Here is a 12080-nt window from a genome sequence, read left to right on the forward strand (position 1 = left end):
ATTTAATGAAGGCCTATGACGTGTCTGTTGCTCCATTGGGCACTGGGGGCCCCACTGGGAACAAGACAGACAGAGTCCCTGCCCTTCAGGAGTTTACAGCTACTTAGGGGTAGAATCGAAATTCTAGACAAATCCACATAATATTAGCTTCCTAGGGCTGCCATAACAAATAATCATAAATGTGGTAGCTAAAAACAACAAGTTTATTCTGTCTCAATTCTGGTTGCCAGAAGCCTGAAAGCAAGGTGTCCACTGGGCCACACTTCCTCCCGAGGTTCCAGAGAAGATTCCTTCCCTGCCTCTCCCAGCATTGGGTGGCTCGAGTCACTCCTTGGCTTGTGGCTGCAACACTCCAATCTCTGCCTGTCTTCCCATGGCCTTCTCTTCTGCCTCTCGTAAAGACACATCATTGGTTTTAGGGCCTACCTCGGTAATTCAGGATGATCTATCTCATCTTGAGAGCCTTAACTTAATTATATCTGCAAAGGCCCTTTTTCTAAATGAGATCACAATCACAGATTCCAGGGGTTAGGATGGGAGCCACCATTCAACTCACTATAACAATAAACTAACAGACCAAAATCATCGTCCGTTGTGGTATCAAGGTATTCAGCATCATCACTCATAATTTCCATTGATACTAAGTATAATTAATTATTTCACTGTGAGCCATTCAAAATAAGCATCATTAAATCTATGATTATGCATGATAAGGATAAATGTCATAGAGAAAAAATCCAAAGGCACAAACCCTCAACTCACGTTTGCAAGATTCTTTTTCTAAATAAGGTCACTTGAGGATATGGGGAGGGGGAAGGGTAAGCTGTGACAAAGTGAGAGAGTGGCAGGGACATATTCACACTACCAAATGTAAATTAGATAGCTAGTGGGAAGCTGCCGCATAGCACAGGGAGATCAGCTCTGGGAGGGAGGGTGATGCAAGAGGGAAGAGATATGGGAACATATGTATATGTATAACTGATTCACTTTGTTGTAAAGCAGAAACTAGCACTATTGTAAAACAGTTATACTCCAATAAAGATGATTAAAAAATAAATTAAAAAAATAATAAAATAAAAGTCATTGTCATACCCAAAATAAATAAATAAATAAGGTCACATTCATAGATTCCAGGATGTGGACATATCCTTTTAGGAGCCACTATGCAACCCACTACACGACTAAAGCCCTGCATGGGATGCAGGTCCTTTTCATTCTGAAACTTGGGGTTGGAAAGTCTGCTTCTACAAGCATTTGTGCAGTGGCCTGAGTGGAAGGCACTATACTAAACACTCTAGGGGTCAAACGGATGAGTCAGAAAGAGTCCAGCCCTTATTTTGTAATCTAGTGGAAGGTATCACATAAGACCACAAATGGCCATCCAGAAGCAGAGCCAAGAGAAAGGTCCCAACAGAGGACTATGAGGTCACAGGAGATTAGGTTAGATTCAAGGATCAGGAAAAGGTTCATGGAGGGGGCAGGCCCCAAAGGCTAGACCAGATTTCAAGAGGCAAGGCTGGAACTCAGAATTCTGAGTCTGGAAGTCCACTGCCTCGTCCCCTTCCACCCCCACGAGATCCTGGCACGCAAGCCTTCCTTCACCATTCCTGACTTCACATATCTTTCTCTCCATTTCTGCCTAAACCAGCCAAATGAGCCCTTTCTGTGAATATAGCCAATGAGCTCTGTCTGAAAATAGTGCATTGTGCAAACAAATACACTGTCTTGTTCACTAATTGTTCACATTAAATTATGTTTTTAACATTTGCTCTTTGAAACATGGGCATCTTATGCATCACTATTATTTACTCATCCGATGGAAAAATTTGCTGTCCATCTCATGATTCAAGGAGTTTAGGCAGTGCCTATTAGGTGTCAGCATTGTTGGGGAACATGGAAATTTATAAGACAGAATCCCTGCCTTCAAGAAACAAAGGGGAACCCAGTGAATACTTCTCAATAGATTAAATGCACTGAATTATGTAATAGAGTAAGTGTCTTATTAAGAGAACTTGAGTCAGCACATGAGAGGCCCTGTCCCTTGAGACTAGTTTCCCCCTCACTCTCCCAACACATTTCCAAACCAGGAAGCACAGTGTAAAAGTTCTTTCCTATTAGAGAACAGACATATTTTTTTTGCAGCATGCCAAACACTCTTCAAGATTGCTGAAACTCTTTGAATGCTTAAAAATAAGCCCAGGAAGTAAAACTGAGGAGAATAAACAACTGCAGATCACTTTCTAGTGTTTCCAACATATTTATTCCATTTTCTTCATGGTTTCATGTAGCAGTTACTCACACTGATTGACTTTAAAAAAAGAGAGAGAAAAGAAAACTGGAATAAAGTTGACCCAGATGTGTACAGCGCCTCGCTCTGGGAAAACGTGTGCAGGCCTCGAGACTTCACACACTTGAAAGGCAGCAGGGGAAGGTTGAGGTTTATGGCTGAGAGTCTTCCACTGCAGCAAGAAGGTCAAGCGAAAGGTAAAATAGCTGTGATGACCTCTGTCTCACCTAAAATTCCAACCATGGCTTTCAGACCTTCTTGGGGACAAGAGGTTTGGGAGAGGCATGGAGTAGCTTCAAGGGGTCCTTTAATCCACCTATCACCATATGGTACCTGAAGACAACTTCAATATACTACTTTTCTTCAGGTCCATAAGATGCTGTTGTCATTAATAAAATTCACATCCACTAAAAGAGCTTGATTTGGGGGTATTTTTTCATATGCACTTACTGAACAGAGAGATACTATAAATGTAATGACCATCATCTGTTCAGTTTTCTAGGTTAAAAAAAAAAAAAGGACCTGAGGAAAAGTGTACATGCTAAAGCTTTATGGGGAGAGGACAGTATAATCCCAGAGTGGAAGGCAGGAGGGAATAAGAGAGGTGAGGTAGGAAAAGAGATAAAGGAGATACAAGGAGATACTGATAAAGGAGATAAGGCAGATACAAGGCAACACATTAGGTAGTTACCAAGCTGTCACAACCTCACAAGAAACTGCTGGCTGCTGGCTCACCAGGACAAGGCTGTGTAGAACCCACCATGGCCCAGAACAGTCTCCCCATCTCCTGCCTCCCCTTGGCCAAGGTTCACCCATGGGTCTTAAATCCCCTGCACTTCTTGGTCGTATCCAGTCGTCCCTAAGGAGAGTTCCCAGAGAAGCCAGTGCCCATAGAGCTTCAGGTGAGTCCTGGCATGGTGGGAGATGCCAGGGCTTCTGTGGTACAGGTTGAGCCAGGTCTGGGTGCCAATGCTGCCGGGCTCCATTGCAGCAGGAGTTACAGAGGCTGAGTTGCAGGCTTGCCCCAGGGAATGAGGTGGTAGTAATGACAACCAGCTCTCCACAGAGGAAGCAACCTAGGGCCCAAGAGGCAGGTGGATGAGTCATCCTGGGGAGACGAATAATCTGGGTTCCAGGCAACTATCGCTGGGCAACCTATATCATTTTTTGTTACTAAAGATCAGTTCTTAAACAGTATGTGTAAATTAAGGACATTTTTTTGAATACACGTTCATAAACACATCAATATATAAATATGAAAAAACCTCTGGAAAGTTATTACATCAAAATGTTAACAGTGGTTATCACTGGAGTATGAATGCTTTTTATTATCCTCTCTTTTGCTCATCTGTATTTTACCTATATAATAAAACAGTAAACTTCTATTTACAAAAGAAAAATAGGTCCTCATGTAAAAAGATGTTGGGAGTCACAGGCCTAAACTCATGAGTCATGAATGAATCAGCATTTCTATGTACTATTTCCATTTGTGACCTCATTCTTTTCTTTGCCTCTTTTCTTCATCTGTAAACAAAAGGCTCCAGCACTTTAGAAGGGAGCCTAGCTCAGTGTGAGAAACACGTGTTTCTGCAGGAAAAAGAACTGAGTATGTACTACATATCTGCAAATTCTTGGCTATGTGATCTCGGCAAATCCAGACCTCAGTTTCCTCATCTGTAAATTGGAGGTGATAATAGATCTACCCCCCATGGAATTGTTCTGAGGAGCCACTGTCACAACATAAATCAAAACAGTCTGGAAGCAACAGTGCACTACTTGTGCATTATCTTAAAGTAATAGGGAAGATCAGGAGAGTCTGAGATGTAGGAGAATATAGATTTTGGATATGAGAGGATTTTTAGATTCATAATAAGACTAAGGAGCAATTAGAACAGATTTCTTTCTCTTGCCTTGGTGCCAGGATGAAGAAAACTGCCTGACACTTAAGACAAGTCCTAGTTACCCGGCAAGAACTTAACTGTGAACTTTGGCAACTCTGTCCATGGCTAGGCACAGAAACTACGCTTAGAATTTACAAAGGTTCAAGAGGGGATTAAAAGACTCACCAAATTTTAGAACCAGAAGCATTGCAGCTTAAAATTTCACATTGTATAGATAAGAAAAGCAAAGCTCAGTCATCTACCCAGCATGACTCACCCAGGGTCACATATCTTTGTGGCAGAACTGCCTTTTGTAATCATAAAACAGTGGTCACGTGAATGTTTGTAACGTGCCTGGCATGCACTAAACACTTGACATAGTTGGTTTCATTTCACTTTTGAAAGAACTTGATGAGGGGAGCATCAATAGACCCTTTTTAGAGAGAGAAACTGAGACTCAGGAAGCTTAAGCAATTTGCCAGAGGTTGTACAACAGACCCAACAGTAGGCCACCAAAGTCTAAGTTCTTCCCCTGTGAGACTCCACATCCAGGGGCCTACTCAAGTCCCTGTCCGACATGCTGCTATTGCATCATTGTCCTGGGCAAGCCCACAACCACCCTCCACCTAGAACATCCCATGCCTGAGACAAGACCTCATTTGCAGCATAAATGAGACCCAGGGCATCTGGAGAGAGCTGTTCATATCTGAGCAGTTTAACTTTTATTTTTTTAAAAATAACTTTTATGTTCTCTTCTCCCAAAATCCAGCCAAGGAAAAACAGCTAGATATCCATTTCTGGGGAAGTCATTTTGGTTTCTTCCTGGTCTTCCCTAAATTCAATTTTCACAACTTTTCCCTCCTGCCTTTGGCTCTGGATAAAGTGACATTGCAGTATTCACTTTTATTTTAACTTGGGAAAATGTATGGCTTTTCTTTTGACAAAAATAAAAATAAAGTTTCATGTGTAACCAAAAGAGGGTTTTCTTCTTTGTGCATATGCCTCGGTGGTGAGCAAAATGGAGAATGTCATTTCAGAACCTTAAAATCAAACTAAAGCACATATGCTCTATAAAAAGCATTGTTTGACAAGATCAAGTTACCTCAAGAGAGGGAAGTGATTTCACTAACCCTGCCTCTCTTGAACATCTGAATCTCCCCCATGACTCTGTCAGGAGGATGGGGATACAAAGGGTTAAACCCCACCCAGGTGCATCTGGGTAACTATGCTCTGGACACTCACTATAGAGCTGCCTGCAACACTTAACCTTGAGCAGGTACAGGACGGGTTAAGGGAACTGACACAGCTGGATCTGCATTTAAGAGAAAGCCGTGGAACAGGCCTGAATATCCACAAGCTGTGCAATTCTTGGAAAGGTCACTCAAGGCATACATAAAATGTCTTTTACAAATACACACACATATACACACAAATCTTGATAGCACATGTGCTCCTGAGATGCTGCCATGTCCTGGCTATTGTAAATAGTGCTGCAATGAACATTTTGGTACATGACTCTTTTTGAATTATGGTTTTCTCAGGGTATATGCCCAGTAGTAGGATTGCTGGGTCATATGGTAGTTCTATTTGTAGTTTTTTATGTAACCTCCATACTGTTCTCCACAGTGGCGGTATCAATTTACATTCCCACCAGCAGTGCAAGAGGGTTCCCTTTTCTCCACACCCTCTCCATCATTTATTGTTTGTAGATTTTTTGATGATGGCCATTCTGACTGGTGTGATATGATACCTCATTGTAGTTTTGACTTGCATTTCTATAATGATTAGTGATATTGAGCATCCTTTCATGTGTTTGTTGGCTATCTGCACTGGGAAACCAAAAAATTCACTTGACTCATTTTATTGCAATATCCGCTTTATTGTGGTGGTCTGAAATCAAACCCACAATACCTCCAAGGTATGCTTGTAATTAATAAGCTTAATTGTGTGCCCTTCAGAAAAAAAATTAATAAAAAGAGTTTATTCTAAAATCAGGAAAGAGTATTTGGAGGCTTTTTTGGAATTAGAAAATTCATTTGGAATCAGATTCTGTTCACTGCTTAAGACAATCTCTTCTCACTGAAATATTTAAAGGCATTATTAGAATCTGAAAAGTGGGATTAATTTTTGCTGAGTCCATTTGTCTAGCTAGAAACCCCAAAACACATCAAGGAGTGCCGCAGGCCCTTAAGCCTACTGGCATTACATCTTCTATTACAGCTACTGACTGACTTAGTAAAGAAGTGTAAATTAGGGGTCAAGAGGAGCCAGCCAACAACACCCAAGGCCAAATGTAAAGCTGCTGTGTTACAATTCTGCAAACCTGTAGGTAATCAGCAGCTGGTTCAGAATCCTTGCTGGCACTGAGCTTGGCTGTCACAGAACCATACAAAAGTAATCCACATGTCAACTATCTATCATCACCATTCCCAAAACCAAGACTCCCTATTCTCATTCATCAAGTCAGTCTTCTAATCACCAACAGTTATTCAGCACTCAGGGTTGCTAGCTTACTGCAGGCCAGGAGCCGTACTGGGTCCCAGGTGACAGAGAAGTCACACCCCATGGGTGCCTGTTCTGACTCTGCCCCTTCCTACCTGTATGACCCTGTAGGTTGTATAACCCCGCTGTGCCTCAGCATCCTCATCTGTAAAATGGGGGTAATAATACTACTACTACCTCATAGGGTTGTTGTAAGGATAAAATGAGTTTCTGTTTGTAAAGTATATTGAAGAGTGCCTGGCACACAGAGAGCCATGTCGAAGTGTTAGTTATTATCAATAGCGAATGAATGAAGAATGAAGAAATGATAACATGAGTAAATATTCACGATATATTCAAATTTTAAAATGACATTTCAAAACAGATGTACACAGTAAGATGTCAAATTAACATATAATGTGTATGAATAGAAAATACTCTGGTAGAATATAAAAAAATTTTTTCAAAATGGATGAATTTTAATATATTTAAATCATAGCTGGCCCCTAATTCATAAAGCAATCCTGGAAATTAATGTAAAGCCCAACTAACTGATAGAATATTTGAAGATAAAAATATTAATAGTGATTTCCTCTTAGATGTGGGATTACAGGTTGTTTTTTCGTTTTTTTTTTTTTTTTTTTTTTGATATGTGGGCCTCTCACTGTTGTGGCCTCTCCCGTTGCGGAGCACAGGCTCCGGACGCGCAGGCTCAGCGGCCATGGCTCACGGGCCCAGCCGCTCTGCGGCATGTGGGATCTTCCCGGACCGGGGCACGAACCCGTGTCCCTTGCATCGGCAGGCGGATTCTCAACCACTGCGCCACCACGGAAGCCCTACAGGTTGTTTTGCTTTTATCTATTTTCTCTACAGTTTTCTATATAAATTTTACCATAAGAAAAGCAACAATTTCATTCATTTTAATAACACAGGCCTCAGTTTCCTGATCCCTGGGATGGAGGCAGCATGGCTCTCAGAATCCACAGCTTCGCCCTCTGATACATGGTTATCAGATGCTCAGCCAAAGAAAATGAAGTCACACACTGTTACTTTTCCTTTCCATAATGGTAAGAATGTCTCTTAGAATATCTTTCTTCAAACCAAATCTGAGTCAGTGGCAAGCATGGAAATTAGTATAAAGAGTAAACAGACTTGTTTTACAAAGTTAATTTCAGCAACGCCAGTCTCACTAAATCGTAAATCCCTCGATACTTCTAGCCCTGGATTATGTGGTGACAGACAGTTACTGGAATCTAGAGGAAAGAAATAACACTCTCTCTCAAAAAAAAAAAAAAAAAAAAAAAAAAACTACCACATGGTGTCCGTTCTGCTATTTAAGTGATTTTCCCTTCTCTAACATTGAGAAGTTCCTCCACCCCTTCACCTGGTTTGATATTTAAAACCAATAGTAACCATTTATGGTTTTCGCAATTTTACAGCAGTATCAAAAGCTCTGCCCAGTCCTACATAGAAATTAGAATTTTGTCAAACTCAAGTAAGCAGAAGAGGGTACCTGTACAGAGCACAAAGAACACTGCCTTTCCTCCTCTTGGAGTTAAATTCACTCTCAGACTCCAGTCATCCAAACACAGCTAGGTTTCCTGGTGCCAACGGAACCCATATCCATGAGTGCCCTTCAGAACTCAGGACTGCATCGGTGACAACGGGACCATAGTATTGTTCGTTGTTAAAACGAGGCTTGGGTGAAGCCTCTGAACAATGTGGCCTGATGCCAGGCACCGTGGACAAGATGCTCAACCTTTCTGGGCCTCAATTCCTTCATCTATAAAACAGCCATATTAATATAACTTTTGAAGAATGCTGCAAAAGCGGGTGTGAAAGCACTTGATAAAATGTGTCGCACTCCATAAATGTGCACACTCAAGAGGCACAAAGAGGGAAAAATGTAAAAAGCACAAAAGGAAACAAAAGGCAAACGCTTGCAGTGCGTGTACCCGCCAAGGCTGCAACTAACAACGGTGGGTCGGGGACTCTGCTAGGCATCTGAGCGCGGTGCACCCTCGCCTGTGTGTGCAGCTGCCATCAATCACATCCCGAAAAACTTCTCAATGTGGACCTTGTAGGGAAAGCTCAATGAGCCAGAAGCGAGAGAGGCTGATTAAAGAGGCAAAATAAACACTGTATTCCCGGGATCTCGGAGACTAGCAGCCCCACACCCTAGATCTACACCTTCCGACCTGTGACCAAGGGGGACGGGGAGTGTGCTGGGGGGAGCCGGTCGCGTGTGAGGTCGCGTGTGACTGAGCGCTCTGCCCCGCCCGGTGCTTCTCCGTGGGTGGCCGGGGTACTTTATGTACCGTTTCCATAGAGAAGCACAAACTTGCCGGGAGATTTATGAACTTCATTTCCCCATCAGAGGACAGGGAGATATTTCTGTCCTGGGTTAGGGTGGGCAGATCATAAAGTCACATACGTTGCGTTCTCTTTCTTTCTCTCCTCCTTCTTCTGTCTCTCTCCCTCTCTCTCTCCCTTTCTTTCTCCCTCTCACTTTTTTCTTTTTTTTTTTTTTTTTTTTTTTTTTTTTTGGTGATACGCAGGCCTCTCACTGTTGTGGCCTCTCCCATTGCGGAGCACAGGCTCCGGACGCGCAGGCTCAGCGGCCATGGCTCACGGGCCCAGCCGCTCCGCGGCATGTGGGAGCCTCCCAGACCGGGGCACGAACCCGTGTCCCCTGCATCGGCAGGCGGATTCTCAACCACTGCGCCACCAGGGAAGCCCCCCTCCCTCTCACTTTTTCTGTCTTCCTCTTTCTCCCACTCACTCCAGGCCCCTTCCTCTCTCCCTCCCTTCCCTCTCACACCTCCTTTCTTCTCTCTCCTTCCTTCTCCTTCTCTTTTTCTCTTTTCCCTTTCTTTTTCCAATAATTCTTTACTGAATACCTACAATATTAGCACCAGGTACCAGACTTGGTGCACCTATATTGTAGCAAATGGCTTCTTAGTCCTTTATTCTTTCCTTTTATAAGTTCTTTCAACCAAAAAATTGAAGCATCTATTATGGTGCCAGGTACCCAATAGAAAAACTATTTATTTCAGTTCAGAAAATATTTTTGAACTATCATAGTATGCTGGGAACTAGGGATAGAGAATTGAATAAGATGTAGCCTTTGCCACCAAGGAGCTCACAGGTTACAGGAGACCCACATGTGAACAGGAGACATATGTTATGTAGTCTACAAGGCAGAGATGGCCCGCTGTCCAAAGAATTGTGTGTGCCTTTCAAGATGCAGAGTTATTGCTGGGAAGTGGCCAGCAAGGATCTACATGTCTTGTCCCAGCCCCAGCCCAGTTGTCTAAATGTGGTCAGGTAACAAAGTGAGCTGTGGCCAAAAATACCTTCCTTGTAACCCTTCACATTCTCCCTCTCCCATCTGCTGGCTGGAGATTGACAGTATGTTAAGGTAACGGTAGAAGCTGCAAGTTGAGGGTGGCAGAACCTCCATCAGCCTGCTTCCCTGAATGACTGTGCGGAACAGAGTCTCCCAATCCACTGCAAACTGGTCTTCAGATAGCAAGAAATATACTTTTATTGTATTAAGTCCCTGAGTTTTCAAGGATTCAGTTATGACAGCTAGTACTATCTTAACTAACAGTGTGACAGTTCATTTGACAAATATTTATTAATACTATAATATTAATATAATAATATATATTATTTTTGTATGTTATTGGCCAGATATTATTCTAGGGATATATCAGTGAACAAGAGAGACAAAGATCTCTGCCCTTCTGGAGCTGATATTCTATTGAGTACCCAGCATGATGGTAGGTGCTCAAAAAATATTACTGAAGGTATAGCTCCAAGACTCACTGAGTTTGCATTTTAGAAAAGAGTGGGGGAACTGAGAAACAGGTAAACAAACTTCCAAAATAATTTAAAATAGCAAATGACTGAACAATCTAGAATAAGAATACTTTCAGAATGTAGCCTGAATTTCACCAGGTAGAAAAGCCTCTCTCCCTCTTTGTCTGTTTGTTCAATACTAACCCTGCCCTCTGCCCCACAACCCCAGATAGGGACTTACTTCCTGACAGGGATGGTCTTATTTGTCTGGATATTTCCAGGACCTGGCACAATGTCAAGCATTTCATAAGCACTCAATAAATGTTGACTAAAACACGGTTTTATTCTCTAAAATTTATATATGTTAGGCATATGGCATATCCTTTTATTTTATCAAAGGATATTTTATATTCCTAAAAATATTACAAAATTAATTTTAAAATATTAGAACTATAGACTTGCCAGAGAGAGTAGTTCTACCCAGGGGATGGGTTAGCCAGCATCATGGATGGGTAGAAAAAAAGGGTCAAGGGGCAGTACCAATAGTGAGTGCAGACAAAGGTGAAAGCCTGAGAGCAGAAGTCAGGAAAATTTTACAGAAAATACCGTTAATAATAACAGCTTCCTTTTTTATGGCCTTGTAGAGCTTATGAAGCATTCCCACACCTATTACTTCATTTGACACATTTAATAGCTCTCTAGGGTAGCTATTATTAACCTCAAAGAGATTAAGGGATTTACCCAAGCTCAACGGCTAATAATTAATAGAGAGCCAGAATTCGAACTCTTGTTCTTTTATTCTGCATCTTGGAATAAGGCTCCAAGGTGAGGTGGGAATGTGTGAAGCAAATTTTAGGAGCTTTGCAGACAGCAGCTTCCTTGGAGCACAGGGTTAAATGTGCTTACATACCACTCAACATTTCCGGTGACTGGCTCACCTCTGCTTATAAGAAATTTCAAGCTGTCTCATAAAGGAACAAGGGACTAGTCAGTTTTTCCCCAGCATCCTGCCAGTCAGTTCTGGTGCTTCCCTAACATCACCACCTTACCCTGATTTCATCATTAGGCAACAAAATCCAGTTCCTTGATTAGATGAGGAAGGAACACTTAAGTTCAACAAGTCAATGTAAAATGAAGGGGAAGGGACTTCCCTGGTGCCACAGTGGTTAAGAATCCACCTGCCAGTGCAGGGGACACAGGTTCGAGCCCTGGTCTGGGAAGATCCCACAGGCTGTGGAGCAACTAAGCCCATGCGCTACAACTACTGAGCCTGCGCTCTAGAGCCAGCAATCCACATCTACTGAAGCCCGAGCACCTACAGCCCGTGCTCCTCAACAAGAGAAGCCACCACACTGAGAAGCCCATTCACTGCAACGAAGAGTAGCCTCCGCTCGCCACAACTAGAAAAAGTCCATGCACAGCAACAAAGACCCAACGCAGCCAAATAAATAAATAAATAAATGTGTAAAAAATAAAATAAAATGAAGGGGAAGGAGGAGGAAGCATTCTTTAGTGCCTACCAAGTGTTAAGGAAATAATTCAGAGTAAAAGAGGAACCAGTATATATTGGAGACGGTTTCAGATAGCATAGAGTTCAAGTTATTGAACATAAAACAGCACTGGAGGAT

General features: G+C 42.3%; 1 protein-coding gene across 2 annotated transcripts in view; it reads right to left on the reverse strand.

Annotated features, from left to right (window-relative positions):
• Positions 1 to 12080, reverse strand: part of ROR1 (receptor tyrosine kinase like orphan receptor 1) — a 400273-nt gene that overhangs the window by 265385 nt on the left and 122808 nt on the right. The window lies entirely within an intron of this gene.

The sequence above is a fragment of the Kogia breviceps genome, chromosome 1 (assembly GCF_026419965.1).
Source record: "Kogia breviceps isolate mKogBre1 chromosome 1, mKogBre1 haplotype 1, whole genome shotgun sequence".
In the NCBI taxonomy this organism is placed as follows: domain Eukaryota; kingdom Metazoa; phylum Chordata; class Mammalia; order Artiodactyla; family Physeteridae; genus Kogia; species Kogia breviceps.